Source organism: Dromaius novaehollandiae, chromosome 2, assembly GCF_036370855.1.
Source record: "Dromaius novaehollandiae isolate bDroNov1 chromosome 2, bDroNov1.hap1, whole genome shotgun sequence".
Taxonomy (NCBI): Eukaryota; Metazoa; Chordata; class Aves; order Casuariiformes; family Dromaiidae; genus Dromaius; species Dromaius novaehollandiae.
Window position 1 is genome coordinate 28309139 of NC_088099.1, and position 19079 is coordinate 28328217.

General features: G+C 42.4%; 1 protein-coding gene across 3 annotated transcripts in view; it reads right to left on the minus strand.

Annotated features, from left to right (window-relative positions):
• SH3BP5 (SH3 domain binding protein 5) overlaps window positions 1–3801 on the minus strand; it is a 67282-nt gene extending 63481 nt beyond the window's left edge. The window contains exon 1 of one of the 3 annotated variants that reach the window (XM_064506097.1): window positions 3655–3801. The gene's annotated coding sequence lies outside the window, so the exon portion shown is untranslated. Of the gene's footprint in view, window positions 1–594; window positions 617–3654 lie in introns of those variants that run through there. The other 2 variants (XM_064506095.1, XM_064506096.1) reach the window with 2 other exon arrangements.
• Between the last annotated feature and the right edge of the window lie 15278 nt (window positions 3802–19079).

The following is a 19079-nucleotide window of genomic DNA, read 5'->3' on the forward strand; positions in this document are numbered from 1 at the left end:
GTTCAATTATAATCACGTCCCCAAGCACATTCTGCATTGAATCACTGTGACATCTGCTAGGGAAATGAACACAAATCTATATCTGCATGCAGCAAATATGCTGGGAAGGCTGGAGTAGGGGGAAGGGAGATTAAGTGTCACTTTTCACACAAACTAGAAAATGACAGCTTGTCGCATCCACAAGTAAATACCAGCAGAAGTGAGAAGAGACAAGATGGTTCTTCACCTTTCCCCCCCCCAGCATTACAGAGATGCAGATTAAGGACAGAACTGTGGCTTCTTACCCATTGCCTACAGTAACAGCATCTGGACGTGTATCACCCCCCAGGAATGCTGGCAATAGTGGATCATATCCGCCGCTCACATACGTCAGCAGAGCTCCGCTGGGTTCGAGGGAGCTGTGCCACTTCCCTAGCCGAAGCGCTGGGCCAGCACGCCGAGCTGGGGCGCACGGCAGGCCAGAAGGGCCACGAAAGCGAGGGTGCAGCATTACCACCTCTGAGTTGTTTGTGGAGAGCAGGGAGTTGCCCATAGCCTTCCCGGCAGTGAGCATGATGTTACCATACAGAAGCAAGGGGTTTACTCAGGACTCACCTACATGCAAAAGTCAGGATATAATGTAGTATGACCCTCTGTGTGTGGACACAGACACCTAGAAGAAGAATTAAGTTAGCTCAAATCCCCTTTTGTTCTCCCAAGGATAGGAGCATGCCCATGGACAATTACTGCAGAGCCGCTACCACGCCACAGCGTGCTTGCCCGTCTAAGCCCACAGGCAGGGAGGCAAAGACTTTTCTCACCTCTTTCAGTCCAGCATGCAAAGCCTCCCCAGCTGCATCACATGGCAAGACACACGGATGGCTTCAAACCACAGGGTGGAGGAAGGGCCATGGTACAAAGCACCTGGCAGAAAATCACCTTCCAGCAACGGCTCCCCTGGGCTCCCAGCACTACCCCAGCTGCCTCACAGCCCTGCGGCCTCTCATCTGCCCCAGTTGCAGGTGAAGGCAACGGAGCAGAGCACACCTCAGACTCAAACACCTAAGTCTCCTACGGGATGTACAGGATCTGACCTTATCCCCACAGAGGAAACAGCAATATCCTACGCTCCTTTTACGTGAACGACTGTAGTCACACTGGGTTACAACCACCGTAGCTGTTTCAGAGAAAACAGGATCTCTACCTAAAATACATAAGTGAGTACAAAAAATCTGCATCTCACACCCTCTTCTGTAAGAAACACATTGCATAAGAAACACGTCACAGTATCTTCCTGCTGGGGCAGAGCAGCACAGCACCCTTGTTGCTTATGGCTTGTTCACTGTGCATTTTCCCTGCAACCAAAAGCATGTGCTCAAGGTACTGTATATTCTGTGATTCATATGGCAAGATTAACATAACTATAAAAAGGGCATTATTTCAGTTCCTTTTTAAAGGGCTGCACAACCCTCCACTCACTCCTCCTTGTGCTCTTACAGTGAAAATTTGTTCCTAATGGGTACCCAACTGAGCACAATTAGATCAATTCCTCTTCAAAAATAGAGTGCTGCTTTTTATCCTGATAAGAACAGATACTACAGACTTCACTTATAAGATCTGATTTTAAATTACTATAATCAGGCTTTGATGGAACCACTCTGAACACAGATGTGTGGCTAATGTGTTTCCTAGTTTCATGATAATTTAACTGCAAACAAAGTAAATAAATGGCTTAAAAATAAACAAAACTTTAGGAACTTCGACATTGATGATGAATGCCAAATGCAGGGCTCAGAAGTCTCCTTTGGACTGTTATAGTCCATATCCTCCTATTTCTCCACAGTCCTAAGCTTATGTTTTACAGAGAAATGCACATAAAGGAAACTTTGAAATTTGGACTCCTGACCTGAATTTATTTTCTTATGCAAGAGAAACTTTAAGCCTTCAGAAGTTATATATTTACAGTCTGTTTTCCCACAATAAAGAACAGTGATTCTTGTATGCAGTGGGAAGACAGAAATTCTTTCTCTAAGAAACCTCGGTTCTATAGGTTACAATAAGAAACTGCTTGGACAGGAACAGTAAGATGTTTCTTTTAAACTACCTAAAAAAAGGTTATTCTCAGAAATGCAAGCATTCTTTACATGAGAACAACTTAATAAGTGCACCACAACCCTTTTCTATTAAATCATGCTTTTCAGTCAGGCACTTTAAACTGGTATTTTTGCAAATCCCCACGGTCCTACTGGAGGGCTGTTGGCTAGAGCCATCCCCGCTGCGTGTTTCAAAACGGAGGCGGAAAGCAACTGCATGAGCTGCCAGATGCCTCCTCCAGTGCTCGCCACAGCCTGACTGAGAGGCAGGCTGCTGCTGCCACCCCTGCCTCCTGCCCTGAAAAGGAAGATTGCAAGCCAGCGTGCACAGAGACAGCACGGAAACACCTGCAGGCCCTGGAGAGGGAAAATAAATGCGGGGAAAGAAAGAAAATTCAAGCTTTACAATGAGCTGTTCTTTCAGAAAGATGCATCTAAAAAGGTCTCATAGCTGTTTTACCCAAAGCCTGACAAGCAACAAAAAAAAAAAAAAAAAAAAAAAAAAAAAAAAAAAAAGAAAAATCAGTGAGAATTCAAAAGACTCCAATTGCTTTTATCTGCCACACAGTTCACTTTAGAGCCTACAGTCCTGTGTGGTTTCTCAGACGAGCAGATCTCTCTTTTAGGTAGTTCTAACACACCTACTGACTTAGATCCCTATCCTGCAAATACTAGCAATCATTAAATACACACATTCTTGTCTGCAGTATCAGTTCCAAAATACACTGTGCGCATTATATCTAGGATACCTTTAAAAAACTGTGAGGATTAAAGATGGATGCACTTTAAATATGGCACAATTCAGTGAAATATTGTTATAAAAAATAGAAAAACAACCCCAGTAATTTTTAAATCAACAAATCCTAGATAGGTTTGCCCCACCTGCTCCAGGTAATTGAGCACACCATCTCCCATCTCTTCATCTATAAGAACTGTAGGTGGAGGAAGGGAATTCTGCAGCTTCTGCACAGTATAGCTAGCTCTGTAGGTCAAATCCTCCTCCTTCCCACAAAATGACTTAAAAAAAGAGAATGAAAGCAGAACATGATTTAAGGGGTTTTATCATCTTCTGCTATTTATGCCATTGTTTCAATCTCTGCAACTCAAAGGGCTGGGAACTTCGATTCCACTTCTAATAGTGAGAACTGAGTTTGTATTACAACAGTCCTGACAGCCCAGACTCCAAGAAGGAAAAAAACAGACAAACAAACCAACCAACCTCTCCACACACATGGGAATGAGTAACACACTGGGAAGATAGCAGAAAGTTGAGGGTACACATTAAACCTTATTTCCACAGGCAGGGGCTTTTAAACACCTTGCTTATTTTCTCCTTTAAGGGTGTCCAAAGTGGATTTTTGTTTTGCTTGTAGCACATTTGTTCCCTACTTTAAGGCCAGTTGAACAACATTTTTTAGGGAAACACAAGGAACTCGGGGCAAGAAAGTGCAAGCTTCCTTGAGAGCTAAAGCCAAGTCTTGTGGAGCAGGCACTCCTCACCATTTGTACCAAGTCAGAGTCTGAGCCTCACACAACCATCTGGTACCTTACAGTGAGAGTCTTGAGCCAGTTAGAGACGCACCTGGGAAAACAAGAGCGCGGGAGTCATCTCTCACTGCCTGCAGCTCTCAGCACGCTCAGACGCCCGGGCTGTGCTCCTGCCCGAGAACGTGGAGAACCACAGAGCCGAAAACAAGCAGTCACGGCCAAGAAACTCCAGCCTCCGGGAAAACCAGAACCTCCCTCCCTCTGATCTTTTCCACGTGTCCTTACCAGAGTGGCCAGGACAGTTCCTCCAGGGCTGCTTAGGCCAGCATTGCCTCCCTGCCCAGCTCCTCACAGGACAGCACCAGTCAGCAGCCAGTTGGCCCCGGCTAGTCTCGGGACACATACTCAGCAGCGTGTGTCTGCTGGGGAGCCTGGCCCATCACTCCCGGCTGCCCAGTCCTCTCCTTCCTCAAGGAACAAGAGCTGCTATTAAAGGCTTTTGAAAAAAACTGAGAGTGCAGAAGGGGCTACCATCAGTCAGCTAGCTGGTTTTCAGTCAGTCAAGCAAGAGCTAACTGGCCAGTGGGATTTATACTGGTTGCAGCAACACAGACTCCTTAGAGCACAGCTAGCAATAGCACTTGTATTATCTCACACTGCTGTGATCTTTTGTCTGTGTTCATGTTATAGGCAAGGATCCTCACCTGAAGAGCAGCCTCTTCAACCCCTTTAACATCTCTTCACTCTTCATATCCACAATCTACAATATTTATGACTCTCCTCCTCCTCCTGCAGCCTAATACAGCAAGTCTCTAGGAGGTAACCAGCCCTCCCTCCCCCCCAACACTCCTTTCTCTGCTGCTTACAAGATTCCACAACTTTTTTGGAGCCTCAGCAGAAGCCCATGAGCCTGTGTGCCTCTTCTCATATACACAGGTGCCACTAATTCAAACAGGCTTCTCCTCTGCTTTCCCAAACAGCTAGAGCTCATCCTAATGAGGAGGCAGATGTCTCATTCCCTTTCTTCAGCTGGGCTGCTCTTCCCCTCCCCTCTACTTTCTGAAGGGGCCATGTCCCCAGACTGGAAAACAGAAAGGCACTGGCCCTTGGTCTACAGAGAACATGTGCTGTTTTTGCATGAATGTGTGCAAACATCCCTTGGCTGTTTGGCTGAAAAAAAATTACAACATAAGCTTACAATGAATGAGATCTTCTCTTTCTGTGGAACTTTCCAAGCCAGGCTGCATTACATATAGGCTCACAGTTCAGTTAATGCAATTTAGGATCAGCAGCCTAAGAGCTCACTGAGATGGGAATAAATGGCTGAAGGGAAGCGTGTGGATGACATACTCTGTATATCTGTTCATGAAGAACAACATGAAACTATTGGAACTCAATAGTCAGTGTAATGAGGAGCCAGAGAAGGCTGTTACAGCTCATATAGGAAAAATAATTTGAATTGTCAACATGTTTTTTAGTGCTCAATAGAAAAAGGAGTAATTAAAATAAAAAAAACAAAGACGCATTGAATAAGGATATAAAAAGGAGTAAATAACACTACGGAGAGTATAAAGTCATTTCCGCCAGCACATCCTCTTTGCAAGGGAGGCCTCAGCACAGCTGCAATTTGGACTAGCAGAGACATTGCTCTTGCCAGAACATTTGCCAGTAGAGCTTGTCTTCAATAAATGATAAATAAGAATGGAGGTAATTAAAACATGGTAGATTCAGTCCAAATTTGGGTTCCACTGTTCTAAGTACCACATAAACATACAGGTAGGTAAACCTCTCCCCAAACACTTCTAGTTTAAGGAAAAAAACTAGAGGAGGAAGGAAATGCATAGCACATACAAATTGCAATTTCTAGTTCTATGGTAGCTTGTATCACTATGGGGAGAAAGAAGCCAGGCAAGTCAAATTATTAGAAGCAAGGAGAATTAGAAAGAAGGGCATTATGGAGAGGGGGGAAGAGGCTAGATAGGAGATGACTTGCTTAGGGGCTCAGTTTCCTGGTTCAGAAGTCACTCTGAGCCAAGCAGGCAGAAAGGTCTGCCTCATGCAGTCCACGGGTCGCAATCACCCCACCCTGCATGAGGCAGACTCTGCAGAGGACCCTCCCAAAAGGTGCACCACGTGGCTGTTTCCCTACCCAGCCGTGCACAGCCCGCACTCAGCAGCGGCCACACGCTGCACTGGCCTGATCACTCAGCATCTGCGTCAGTTAATTTAATAAAATGCCTATCCCACAGTTGTCTGTGACCAGAAGAGAGACCTCAAGCAGTAACTCAGGCTCCCAAAGCAGCTCTCTGCATAAACCTTTGCTCCTCTTACCATTTATTGCCCTTTGCATTTTCCAGCGAAACCCTTTCAGTACCAGGAAATCCCAAATGGTAACATAAGGCTATCAGGGTTGATAAGCTCCACAATACATCCACACAGGAGTACCTATGGAGACCCTTCTGACTCCCTCCCTGCCTATGCAACCATGTTTCTTTCTAACAAAATCTAGAGCTTAAAGAGAGAAGAGGGAAGCAGTGCACACAGGCTTATCCCAGCATTCAGTCATTCTGGGGCCAGGGTGCTAGACCGAGTCCCACAGTTTAGCTACAACCTGAGAAGCAGTGTCACAGGAATGCAGAGGTTTAAATATAGGCACGTCCTGTTTTAAGCGTGTCTTTCAGAACTTCGTTGGTGCACCAAGCTTAAGAAAAGTATTGGCAATCTCCAAGCTTTTTTCATTCTTCTAGGCCACAGAAAAATGCTCCCTTTCTATATGCTTATTAAATTCCTTTGGGTTCATATGTGAAGTGGATGATTCTGGGTTTTTACGTTCTCCTACAATAATGAGCAAATGAGTATCCATTCTGCTAACTTTCTTGTTGATTTTGTGAGTCTCAGTGCAATCAATCTGCCTGTCTTTCTCTGAACTTCAGCCTTAGGGCAAGGAGAACTTTCCTAAGGGGGGGAATTACAGGACAACTTGAGTGTCTCTGTTTGGTATTGTGTTAGAGAGATTCCTGGTTTGTGGAAACTTCCTCAAATTCTTTTATCAATCATTTTTGCCCCCTGCCTCTCTAGTGAGTATATCCACACAAGGGGACTAACAACTTGGTAAGTTCCACATTCAGTAACAGTTACTGTCCTCCACATCCCATCCCACGCCCCAACAAGTTGTAATAGTGCCAGCTCACCATTTATCAAGATTCTCAGTTCACATCTCTTAACATCATCACTTAAGCTTTGAATTGTATCCGTTTCTCTTTGATCTTATCAGCACTATTTCAATCTTGATTTCTGATGGTATGTCAGCTTGTGCCCCAGTGGCCATCTCACAGCTGATACATGTCCTGCTTGCTTTAGGTGAGACTATCTAGATACTTTTGGCTGCAGTGTTATCCACTGTTCCCCTGTAGCGTTCCTTTTGCTGTGCTCTCCATCCTCCATGTGCATGCTATACACACTGCTGGCACTGGTAAATACCACCCACAGCTGTTCCTGTGTCCTTTCTCAGACGCTGTATTGTTTTGGTTCACAGTGTCTGTCACGATCTGTGCAGAGCCACATTTTTGTTTCTTCAGAATCCAGTTCTGAGCTCTAGCATTCTTTTCTGCCCTCGATCTCTTTACTTGTAGCAGTGTAGTTTGCATTTTCTAGTACATCCACAGTAGTGAACACTTGTTCACCCTTCATAAATTTTGTAAACTGGTCTGGGTGTTCTCTGATTTACAAATCATAATTGATCTATCTCAGTTTCGTGTTCTCTAATAATCTTTCTCTGATTGCTTTGCCTTAGATCCCAGTCAGCATATGACAACTCATCAGGGACTATGTTAATTCCCACAGATGGAAAAACTGGTTTCTCAGCTTTCACTTTCTTTTTGTATTCCCAGATTAAAAACAAAGTACCCTCCCTCTTACCATTCTGTGGTTCATATCATGTCACAGAATTCTGAAAGACATCAAGTGCTTCAGAATGGACCACTTCCAGAAACAAAAATCTCATGACTGTCTTCCTTTTTGCTGTTACCCCTTGTCAGCAGAGAGCAACTGCAACGCTGCACAAAAAAGGTTCTTCACTTGGCCTCTGCATTTCCAGAGAACGTCAGCAACGGTGGCATTTTTTAAGGTGCCATTTTCCCCACTCAGAATATTTTCTCAGTCCATTACACTCTGCGTACCATCTGCTGCACCACAGTCCTACACAGCCAGGAAGGCTGGCCACAGTCTGCTTTCTTTGGTGGATGAGTCCTAATTGCTTAGCCTGGCATAACGTGAGCCACTGCGTAGCGCGGCATCCAATTCCAACTGCTTCTGCCACAGTTTCTTAGGGGTACAATGTTCCAGCACAGGCTCAGAAGCAGCCGTGACCACCGATTAGCTACAACACAGAACAGTCGTGCTCCCATTCAACTTCTGTGAAGGGAGGAGAGCACAGCTAGTGAAGTAGTGGGAGGCAAAAACAATGCGAACAGCCACTCTGAAGGCCTCTGTCTCCTCTGGATGCTTTCTGTTCCCAGTTTCATGCTAGGAGCGTGGCAGAAAAGATGAGGCCACAAGGCTGGGAGCTGAGCAATGCACTGACTAAAAGAAAAGGACAGATTACAAATTGTCAGAGTCATTCTGCTACCCTGACTGGTGCTGGAGAGTGCTGGAGGAGAAGGGAACAGGGAGCTGAGTTTGTAGCGTTGTCCCCAGCTCTGCTCTGGATGCCACTCACTGAGTATGTGACAGGATGGACCAACCTGTCAAACATAGGGCAGGTGCTAGCTTTTGTAGCCCTTCTGCAGGCCGTACAGCTGCTGGCTCTGAGCACCTGGCCTGGCACAAGGACTGCACAAAGCAGACCTCCAGTCTCATCCTCCTCCCAGGTGGGGTAGCTTCGGCTCCTCTGAGTGGCAGGTCTGACGCAGGTCAACCTGCCAACAGAAACACCACAGTCCAGGGTACCACTGAACATCCCTGCTCCACTGCTGCTTCAGTGCCTACTGAAAAGAGATGCCAAGGCTGAATGCAGTCCTGATCCGAATGGGGAAGTTTCACAGACCCATGGCTCTGTGACACCCCAACAGTCTGTTAAGTGAAGAGGAAAGACCTCTATCCCTGCCCAACTACACCAGCACCCTCTCTGTTGACTTTGCCTCTGGATCTGTGGCTCTCTCAGTCTGCATGAATCTTTCAATTACATGTTCTCTTTTGATCACTGGCTATTTAGAAGACGAAACAGTAGGCCAGATGCTACTTCCATATAGTGGAAATCCAGACAAATTTGATGGTCCAAGGATAAAGAAGAATATTTACAATGCCCAGAACTCTCATTCTGCAATTTTAATAGTCACGTCTGTAAATAAACAGTCTTGTAGTTCCTCACCCCTACCCCAAGTAATCTTTTCTCAAAACATCTCACGGCCCAAGCCTGTGAGATGCTGTGGTTCTTCCACAGAAGTCAATAGAAACTGATGGTGCAATTCAGCATTTTGTAGGGTCAGATCCGTGTCAATGAATAAGAAGGTTCTGAGCAAGGAAGGCCACAGGAAGACTTAATAGATAGGCACGTGGCTTGGAGAGGGCCAGAAGGAAGTGTACCTGAAGAGGCTGCCTGTGGCAAGAGTCCTTTGCGACACTTTTCCTGTGCTCGACATGCCAGTTAGTTCCATTCACCACTGTCCGAGGAAGCAGGGAAAAGCAGTCCTCAGTCTGCTCCATTTCCACCTCTCATCCAGTCACTGAGAGGGAAGCATCAAGGTTACAGCATCTGTGCTTTCCTTGGTGATAAGTTTCACTCTAAGACGCCTTGCCATTGAGCTCCTTATTTTGGGAGTGGTAGATCCCACTCACTTCTGCAAGAAGCAAGGATAAGCTGCTCCTACATAAAGAAATAGGAAGTGTAAGCAAAGCATGGAGAGGACCTGCTTTTTACAAATCCGTTTCTGCATTAGCATTTAAATAATGCAAATATTAAATATCTAGAAGAATTATTGTTGTGTAAAATGCAGTTGAGACAGTTTTACATGTAGCTATTAGTGCTGCCTGGCAACAGATTATACTAAACACACAGTGTTTAAGTGAGACATAAAGCCAGCAAGAGCTAAATGTCATTTTATTCTATTATTCCTCTTTCCCTTGAAGTGAGGAGGGTTTGCTGGAGACAAAATGGGGGCTACTACAGTAGGAAAAACTACAAAATGGCAAACTGGACTACAGTCAAGTTCAACATAGTAATTAACAAGAGAGAGAGCACCTCTCTTATCAGGTACATCCCATGCAGCTCTGCTTGAATGGCTGTCCAACGGGAGAGTAGCTCATCTAGAAAACAAAAGAAGTGGGAAGAAAACAGGAGCAGTTCAAATGAACAGAAACATGTCTAGTATTTTTGAGGAATTAAAAAAAATACTGTGTTAAGGCACTATATTGGGAAGCTCGGAGAACTGCCAGTATCTTAAATCAGTGCAGTTATCTAAGATAACAGTATAATGGAAATCAAGTTAAACAGAAACAAACTACAAGTTGTCAATGCAGCAAATCGTCGTCTGGTGGGTAGAGGCAATTAGGATCCCAGCTGCCATTAACAGTGATAGGATTTCACCTTATTCTCCCTCAAGACTGTGCTAAGATCATTCCTTCTAAATAACAACTCTAACATGCAACTATATTTTCTTTAAATAACCTTTTGTTTACTTTCTTCAGATCCAAGAATTAAGGTAGGCAAAAAGAAGACTTAACTCCATATAAGGAAAGGGTCTAGCTCTCTTGTCTCTATATAACCCTCACCAGCTCTTCCTACCATTAGGTTTAAAGGTTTAGACAATTCAGTGCTAGAGTTAAAAGGAAGGTAGCACTAGTTAGTAGCTAGTGCCATCTTGTGAACAAAACCCCAAACACCGTTCCTTCTTCAATTCAAATTGTACTTAATGCACCAGGGGAGGGACAAAAAAAAAAACCCAAACCGTAATTTTTGCACAAATAAGTAACTTATTGATGACATCTCCACATTTAGGCATAAAATGGGAGACTAAGGCTCCAACCAGGCCAGACAGGAGCTTCACAAAATACAGTCTAGAGAGAAGAAAGATATTTTACAGTATAAAGGATGGTAAGAAAAGCTGTTCCTTTTCTCTCCATTGCAAACAATACCTAATGTTACCCTTACTCAAAAAATATACATCATGTCAGCTGCAGACTTTGCTAACAGGATACTAACGGGGAAACTTTTCTTCCTTTCCTAAGCCAGTTTCTTTTTTCAATCTGCTTCTTCAGTGGCTGGTTTTTAAATAGCAAGGCAGGGTTGCACTAAAACCATCGTGTATAAAGGGGCGTATACTATAAATCAAGCGGGCTGCCAGACATAAGGATCACCAACTCTCCACTCCCTCTACGGATGCTTTGAGGGTTGGATTTGTTGTATTCCGAAGATGGGAAGGACCAGAAGAGATCGGGGAAGAGCAGTACTGCCAGATCTCATGACATCAGTATTTTTCTTAAAGCCCCTGCTCCTGGCACCATGTAATTGTAAATTACTCCCCTCTGCTTAAAACAAAGATTAATTTTGCATCCCACATTGTTTCTTGGTAGCATAAAAAACAACAAGGCTTCCCCCCCCCCCCCTTTTTTTTTCCCAATCTGATTCCACCGACCTACCTCAGGAGTTTTATTGTCAGGACTGACTGTATCGATGGCTCCTCATTTCCCAACATCAAGGATCAGCAAAGAGAGGGATGTCTTAGATTTCCCTTCCTACTGTGCAATTCCCTTTGCCATCTTGGAGTTGCAGTGACTCTCAAAGAAGTCAGATGAAGTTTTCCCATTGACTTTGCTGGAAGAAGCAGATGGCTTTTACCATGTGTTGCCCTTTCGCCTGATCCTTTCTTCATCAAGGTACCTTTGTGGTTACTTCTTCATCTCATGGACTTTGAAAAACTTGATTATATAGCAGAATGAATATAGGAAGACTTATAGGAAAAATATAGATCACACACAAAAAACAATTACTGGTCTCCTATGTACCATTTTTCACTCCAAGATCATCGTCTCCTTCTTACAGGGCAGAAAGTGAGAAGCAAGACTTTAAATTATCCAGGAAACCAACAGCAGGATTGGGAATAGTACTCCTGTCTTTCAAATCACAGTGACAAGACATTCAGGAGCTGTGTTTCCCTTCATCAGAGCTAATATCTCTCAGTACTAGAGGATCTGCTCTGTAGCAAGATGGCTTGTTATCTAGCTGATGAACCAGGACTTGGGAAATAATTTCTTCAGTCCCATTTTCATAGTAATTTACTTTTGAAGTAGGGTAAATATCTAATCTCTGTGCCTCATCATAAATGGGATAACATCCTTCCTTCCTCTTTTTACCCATCTTGCAAAATTGAACTGTATGATTTTTAGGACAGGGACTGTCTCTTACTCTTTGTGTCTATAGCACCCAGAGCAATGCCGTCCCATTCCTGATTTGGGTCTCCAGAGATCACCACAGGCATGCAATGACCTTTGTTAAAGGGGCTTCTTCAAAAGAATCCTCTTTGGAAGATGCCATATGTTAAACTTGAAGTATGGGCTCCTTTCACTTTGGTTTCAAAGACTCTCCTGTAACCCTGTACAGTCTATCCATTTCAGGATCATATATTCCTTTCCACCTTCTGTAGTATTCAACTTATTCACCATAAAAATCACTAACAATAAAAACTGAACTAAAGTAAGGATACCCAATGTTTAAAGGCTCTAGGAAACATCAAATAAAGCCACAAAAGCAAATTTCTCAGGGAGACTCACACCTTACTCTTATTTATGAACATAGTCAACAGTAACATAATTCAAATTCTCTGCAATACTACATGAAACAACACCATATAATCACAGTAACAGACAGTTACACTGTTCCTACCTGTGTTACAAAACCAGTTGAGTGTCTCTGCAGCAAAGTGTGGCATTCCACTTATTTTTGGTGCTTAAATGTGGAAAATGCCACTGTTGCAGCTACAGTTTTACTTGTGAGTTTTGTAAGAGTTCCCTTTTGAACTATGTAGTACTAGTTGAATGTACTACAGGTACATTTTAGCTCCTCTCTTTTTTAATTTTTGAAAGTTGCTTTCTTTTTTTTAAAGGATATTCATCTTTGGACTTTTATCACAGTACTACAAAATGCTGCCTTCCATTGCTTTCCTGCCAACAGATAGGCTGGCCTGGCACATGAATAAACCATACTGCTGCTAGCACTCATGAAGTCCTGCTCTTTCAGTTCCTCAGTGAAACTGCAGGAATGAACTACTTAGTTGTTGACAAGAAGCCTTTCTTTTATAGAAGTACTAACATGCCTTAAGATCTGTTATTGTCAACGAAATCATTATATCCTCATTGATCTGCTATTGCTGACCAAAACAGACAAACAGCTTCCACACGTAAGACATTTGTATGACTGGATCAAGTACAAACTATGCATTATGGAATGGAAGTAAAAGCTCTTGGTACCAACTGACAAGCTAACCCTGTCTCTGGTGGGCCTTTGAGAACTACACTGCCCCGCTTCAAAAGATAAATGTGGTAGAGCCTGCTTGTGATAAAGCAGATTCTTTCCTTTGAAGTTGAGTTCTTCTCTGTTCTTTTAAACCTTTTATTTAGTGGGCTGGAAAAGGTCTCTTGAGTAGCAGGGCAGGCTAATATTTGCCGGTATATTTTGTATAGAAGAAAGTCTGTTTGGAAGAGGAAGGATTTTTAATATTTCTCAAATACGCTCTGGCTCTGTATCAGCCTGATTGTTTCGGGAAGTTTACTTCAAAGTGAGATCTCCTCTATTCTGAGCTTTACCCTCAGTTCTCACAGGCTTTCTCCTGGCCTCTGTGGCCAGTGTTTTCCCACAGAAATACAGATCAAAAATGTCTAGACTGCTTCTGATCCTTGATTCCTTAGCCACTTTCAAAATCAGAAACAAAGCCTGGAACTGATATTGGAAGCTGACCCAAAGCCAGCAGAGACTTATAGTGGTGGCATAGACTGTGAGACAAAGAGGGTACTTGCCTGTATGAGGCAGAGTCTAGAACACCTTTATATTCAACTTCCAGTAAGTGATTCACATTCATCCAGCCAAGAGGTGACACACTCAATGCTCCCTGGGGCCTGGTCCTAAAGGACACAACAGAGCATTCCAGAATGCTGAATGTGAAAGGTACTGAAGCCAGCGTTTCACTCCTAAGTCTAACAAGTCGATTCAAGGATTTCAGGTTTCATTACTACCTTCAGAAAAACACAGTGCTAATGATTTTGTGACTTCTTCAGGTATTTCTCTATTCCTATGAAAACTGCTTCACTAATAAAGCAACAAATAGAACAGATTAATTGATTGTATTTGTGCAGAGAACAATTCCCCCTCCCGTTCTTTAAATGCTCTGGTTTTAGCATAGCAGCAACAGGTCTGGTAAATTTAAAAGGAAAAGGCTTCTATTTAAAGAGAGATGACAAATATTCCAATTAAATGTCACTTTCCCATAAAAGCTTGAAGCCAAGGTTGAAAAAAAGACTCAAAAAAATCCTTCAAAATCCTTAAGTTGTAGATGCACAACAGTCCCATACGCATGAAGATATCATTGCCCCAGTGAGGAGTACCTTCTCTGGTATTCAAAACCTACGACAGAAAGTTAAGGGTCCGGAGAAGTTGACGCCAGAAAAGGTAGTGGAGCCTAGACAGTGGGCAGGCTGTGGTTTGTCTACTCCTAGACTTTTCCCTGCAAGTATTCTCCAGTATTCCTGTTCTAAGTTCACTAGACACTACAGATGCTGGAAACCAGAGCTGAAGTTGATAGGACACATCCAGCTTCAATGAGGATGAGACAGCACAGATGCTCCAGGGAGAGAACTCTGAAAAGCACTGATGTGATTGTAAAGTATAAATCTTGTTACAAGTCAAAGGAGAAAAACAAACCTGGATTTATATTTTTCAGTCACACAGCTGCTTTTCAAAATCTTTCACTTAACATATTCCGGAAGCATACATTTATGCCACGTTACAATTATGTCTTTGGCCAAGACTTCCAAAAGCAACCAAATTTTCCAAGGATGAAACCTAATACTTGCTGGAGACAGGGGTAATAATCTCCAACCTAGGATCATTTAAGTAGAGGTACATGAAATCACTAGTCTCTTGAAAAATCACGCACATGTTTCCTTGTGCCCTTGACTCCCTCAATGTCACAGCAGCAGTAATTTCTCCCTGCTGTAAACACAATGCATGATATCAGTAGTAGGTAGCGCTCGGTTCACCTCGAGAAGGAGGGACAAAAAGAAGAGCTCTCCAGTGAAACATCTTACCTGGCTAATGGCGTTCATCTTTTCAAGCAATGCCTCTGTGTGCTCCCCATAGTAAAGGCTTGCCACCTGCCTTGTTCTAATAAATGAACTCATATTACAAACACAAAACAGAAACATAATCATATCCGGAATCTACTGTACCCCAGAGGGCCACATCTTTTTGTCAACTGTATAATCAGTAAATGTTTGCTCCCAAATGTTTGAAATGGCTTACGATCTTTCCTCATAAGAACAAGCGTAACCAGCTAAAAATTCATCATAGCTACACGACGGGAGGTAAAAATCCATTAAAAAAAAAGACTTACCTATTTTCACTGACTATCACACACCTTTCCAATACAAAATTGAACTTCCTAAAATGTCTTGCATGTATTACTAATATTGCACATAATGAGATGATACCCTTCTCCCTGCCTGTATAATTAGTCTAGTTTTAGAAGCTGCAGGCTTTCTTCTCAAAATGTCACCTTTTAGATAAACAATTAATTTTAACTGCACGTCAGCCCTGGCCTGTGAAACTAAGAAAACTTTTTTCCAGAAGCTCAAACATACCTTTTTTCCCCTCCATATACCAATTCTAACACTGATTGCCTCCCCAGCTTTCAAATAACTCCTCCAGTAAAACCCCTAATTGGTAGTTTGTATCTCTCAATATGTACAGCTGTATAAACTGTAAAACAAAACAATAGAAAAAGTCTGTTAAGCCTATAAATCACCTTTCAGAGCCTATAGACGAATTTCCTTCTATAAGGCAAAAGCTCTTTCTTTTTCAGCTGGCTACTGATGCTTATAGATGCTTAACTTGAATCAGTTAGATTTTTAGGTACAACTTTTACAGCACGTTGTTTCATACAAATTACACACATTCAACCATGGGGATAGTGTTGTATTAACTGCTTAAATACTATGCCTTTAGAATGCAGGGAACCTTCAGATACCTACGAGTAATCCAGAAACAGCCTTTTAGCTATCAAAGGAATGACACAAAGCCTGCTGTGGTGCCATTACTTTCCCTTTAAAGTTCAAGCATATTTTTTTCATTAGCCCTATTTTCTAAGGAAACAGGGCTTATCCATGTACACAGCATGTGCATAATGTGTGCGTGGATTTCTGTTTGGTCTTAGCTTGTTTTTGAACACATCAACCAAATTTGAAAGAAGAGTAAAGAATACAGAATGGCAGAAGACCCAAAAGCATTATATTCCTGTTAATTTTGATTAAAATAGCCAAAAAGAGAAAACAGACCTTATTAATGCTCTCACTGAGGGAGAAGCTGCCACATGAACATAATCTCTTATTATTTGCTCTCCAATTCCAGTAGGAGACTGAGAATCCCACAGAGGAGAGTGACATTTATGATTCCCTAACTACAAGAAAAGCTTTGACCAGCGTGCATGCTTTATTAAACATCAGAGAATCTAATCACAGTACATCAAACCATAAAAAGCATCAGGTTTTCTTAGTTCCACTGTCATTTATTTGCTTCAATTCTAAATATTGCTCAGAACAAGGTGGTAGCATGAAGTAACTTACTGGTTATATTTATGCTTGCCAGACAGAGCAGCTAGTTCAGCTTATGGAAAACAAAAGCAGGGTCTTCTATAGACAATTAAATCAGCCCCCATTGATTGACAAGAACTTAAAGAACAGATCAACACATTCTTCACAATGATGGCATAGTAGCTTGTTTGTGCAAGGTGAGTGTGATTCAGTACATGCATTTTTTCTTTTCTTTTTTGGTCCTTTTGACCATTTACCACAATTACAAGGTCTTCCTAAGGACAGTACTTCAGCTAAGGATTACAGGTACTGAAGTCTGCAAATGCTGAAGGACTGGGGTGGAGGGGCAAGTACATGCACTTTACTCAGCACTACAACAGCCACACATATCCCATCAGTTACTGTATCTCACATGATAAGGTAAGGCCTCCTTAAAGCTCACTCAGCCCCCTCAAACTTTACATAGAGTTCACAAAAGCAGAGGTATAGAGGTCTATTAAGCCTTTACAACCATTCACCACCAAATAACCTCTGCCTTCTGTCAACTGTAGCTAAAAGGCTTTCTAGCAGGGAGCTAATGCAAGCCACTTCATTTTTGACGTCTGACTGGAAATGAGACTGAATGAAAACAAAAAATTAATAAATACTGCTGGTCTCCCTTGAATGTGTTGCTACACAAAAAGCAACAATAGTTCCTCAAGCAGAAACAGACAGGAACACTGGTGCTACAACCATAAAAATGTGTATTATTGTTCAGGCAATATTTAGTCCAGTGCAAAAAGGAAGTCAATTGCTGTGTGCAGCTAAGTATATTGGGTTGACTCAAATCTTCTGATCAATTTATTTTACTATTTGTCTACATTTCCTCTCCCAAGATGCTTGCATCTCAGTGCACTTGCCTTTGCATATGCTGACAGTCATACGCCAAAGTGATAGGGAGCCATGCAAGGCAATCCTTCAGTCTCATTTATGTGCTATACATTTGTATTCTAAAAGGACGAAGCATTCAGCCCTGCAAGGTGCTTGGTGCTGCAGGGTTGAAACCCTAAAATTAGGAGAGCTCAGGCTACATGCAGTGATTGCAGAACTGCTGTACTAGAGATGAACATTTACTGAGAGAAGCCACAAAACGATCATTGCTCAGATTATAACAATGCTATCACTGTTATACCCCTTTTTAATATATTTTTTCATTTACTGTAAATGTTACCAGACATTTATTACTGGTATGGCAGAAAGTGCTAACAACTTGCACAGCAGGGGTCAACAATTTATAAGTCCCCAGGATGATACTCTCCATGACGAAGAAGAGATGTCATGTAATAACCATCCTCAAAGAGCTGTTAGGAGAACTGTGTGGCTTAATCTCTTTTTCCTCTGAGGCCAAAGTTTGATGACATAATAAACACAATAAATCCAGCTTTAGGGCTCACAGTACCAAATCAAGAAAAGCTGTGGTGCCCTGACACAATGCAATGATCCGCTGCAAACTTGTTTAGGAACATATCAGCTGTGTAAGACCTCACACAGCTCCAATTTTTTCAAAAAATTCTGACTGGTTAACATTGTACTAATAGGCTCTATGCTGCATAAGTTAACATTTCTTTCCCTCCATGCACACTCAGCTAGTATAAGACTGCTGAAAAAATCCAGTTTTACATGTAATGGCTAGTTTGTCGTACACATAGGCAAACACTCACCTCTTCCACATCAGATGTGTATGACTGAGTCATCTAGCAACACACAGCAACACATAGGTCCAGTAGAACAAAAGCCTGAGTCATACAATCACATAGTAATTTAGGTTGGAAGAAATCAAATCATAGCCATCCTCGAGCAGGTTGCTCAGGGCCTTGCTCAGGCAGTTTCTGAATATTTCCAAGGAGGGAGGTTCCACAACCTCTCTGGGTCCCTGAGCCAGCATCTGACTTGCCTCACAGAGAAAATTTTTTCCTAATATCTAATCAGGATTTCCATTGTTGCAACTTGTGTACATTACACAAGATCAGCACAGTCCATTGCATGAGTCACCAGATTCTTCCGAGCTTCCTCTTGCACAGCAGCTGCACAAAATGCAGGCTGAAGACCCAGGCATGTTTCTGAGACTACATCATCCAAGAAAAACAAGGGCTTCTGCAGTAGAAAGCGCCAGGGCTGCTGAAGGAAGAGGACCAAGTTCCTTCATGCAGTCAAGTTTGTGAGAGGCTGTGAAGGATAGCATCAATACAGCTGCTTTTTTGCAACAGGAACACCAAAGACCAGCACTTTCCCTCACAGTGATGCACAAGAGAATCAAGACCTCTACTCAGGGAAGTGGAAGCTGAATACACTTCTTATAAAAGAAAATACTTCTGACTCACTAATTTCAGTTCCAAGTGAGAAACTGACTCACAAAACCTCAACTATTTCTGCTCAGCAAATGAAGAACATCTGAAATTAATTAGGGGTAAAGACAGCCTGATCCTTTAATAGCTTCCTTCAAGCATGAAATCAAATAAATAAGGATTATATTTAAAATATAAACATATGTAAGCATACCTAAATGCTGAGCACATTAAAAAGATACCAATTATTAAAATACAGAAACAGCTTATATAACACCACTCACTGAGCCGTATCATTCTTGCATCTGAGAAATTATATTCAGAAGTCCTAAAAAAGTAGATGAAATACTGTAAGTTTGACAGGCCTACAGTAAACATAGGTAAAAAGAAACAAAGAATA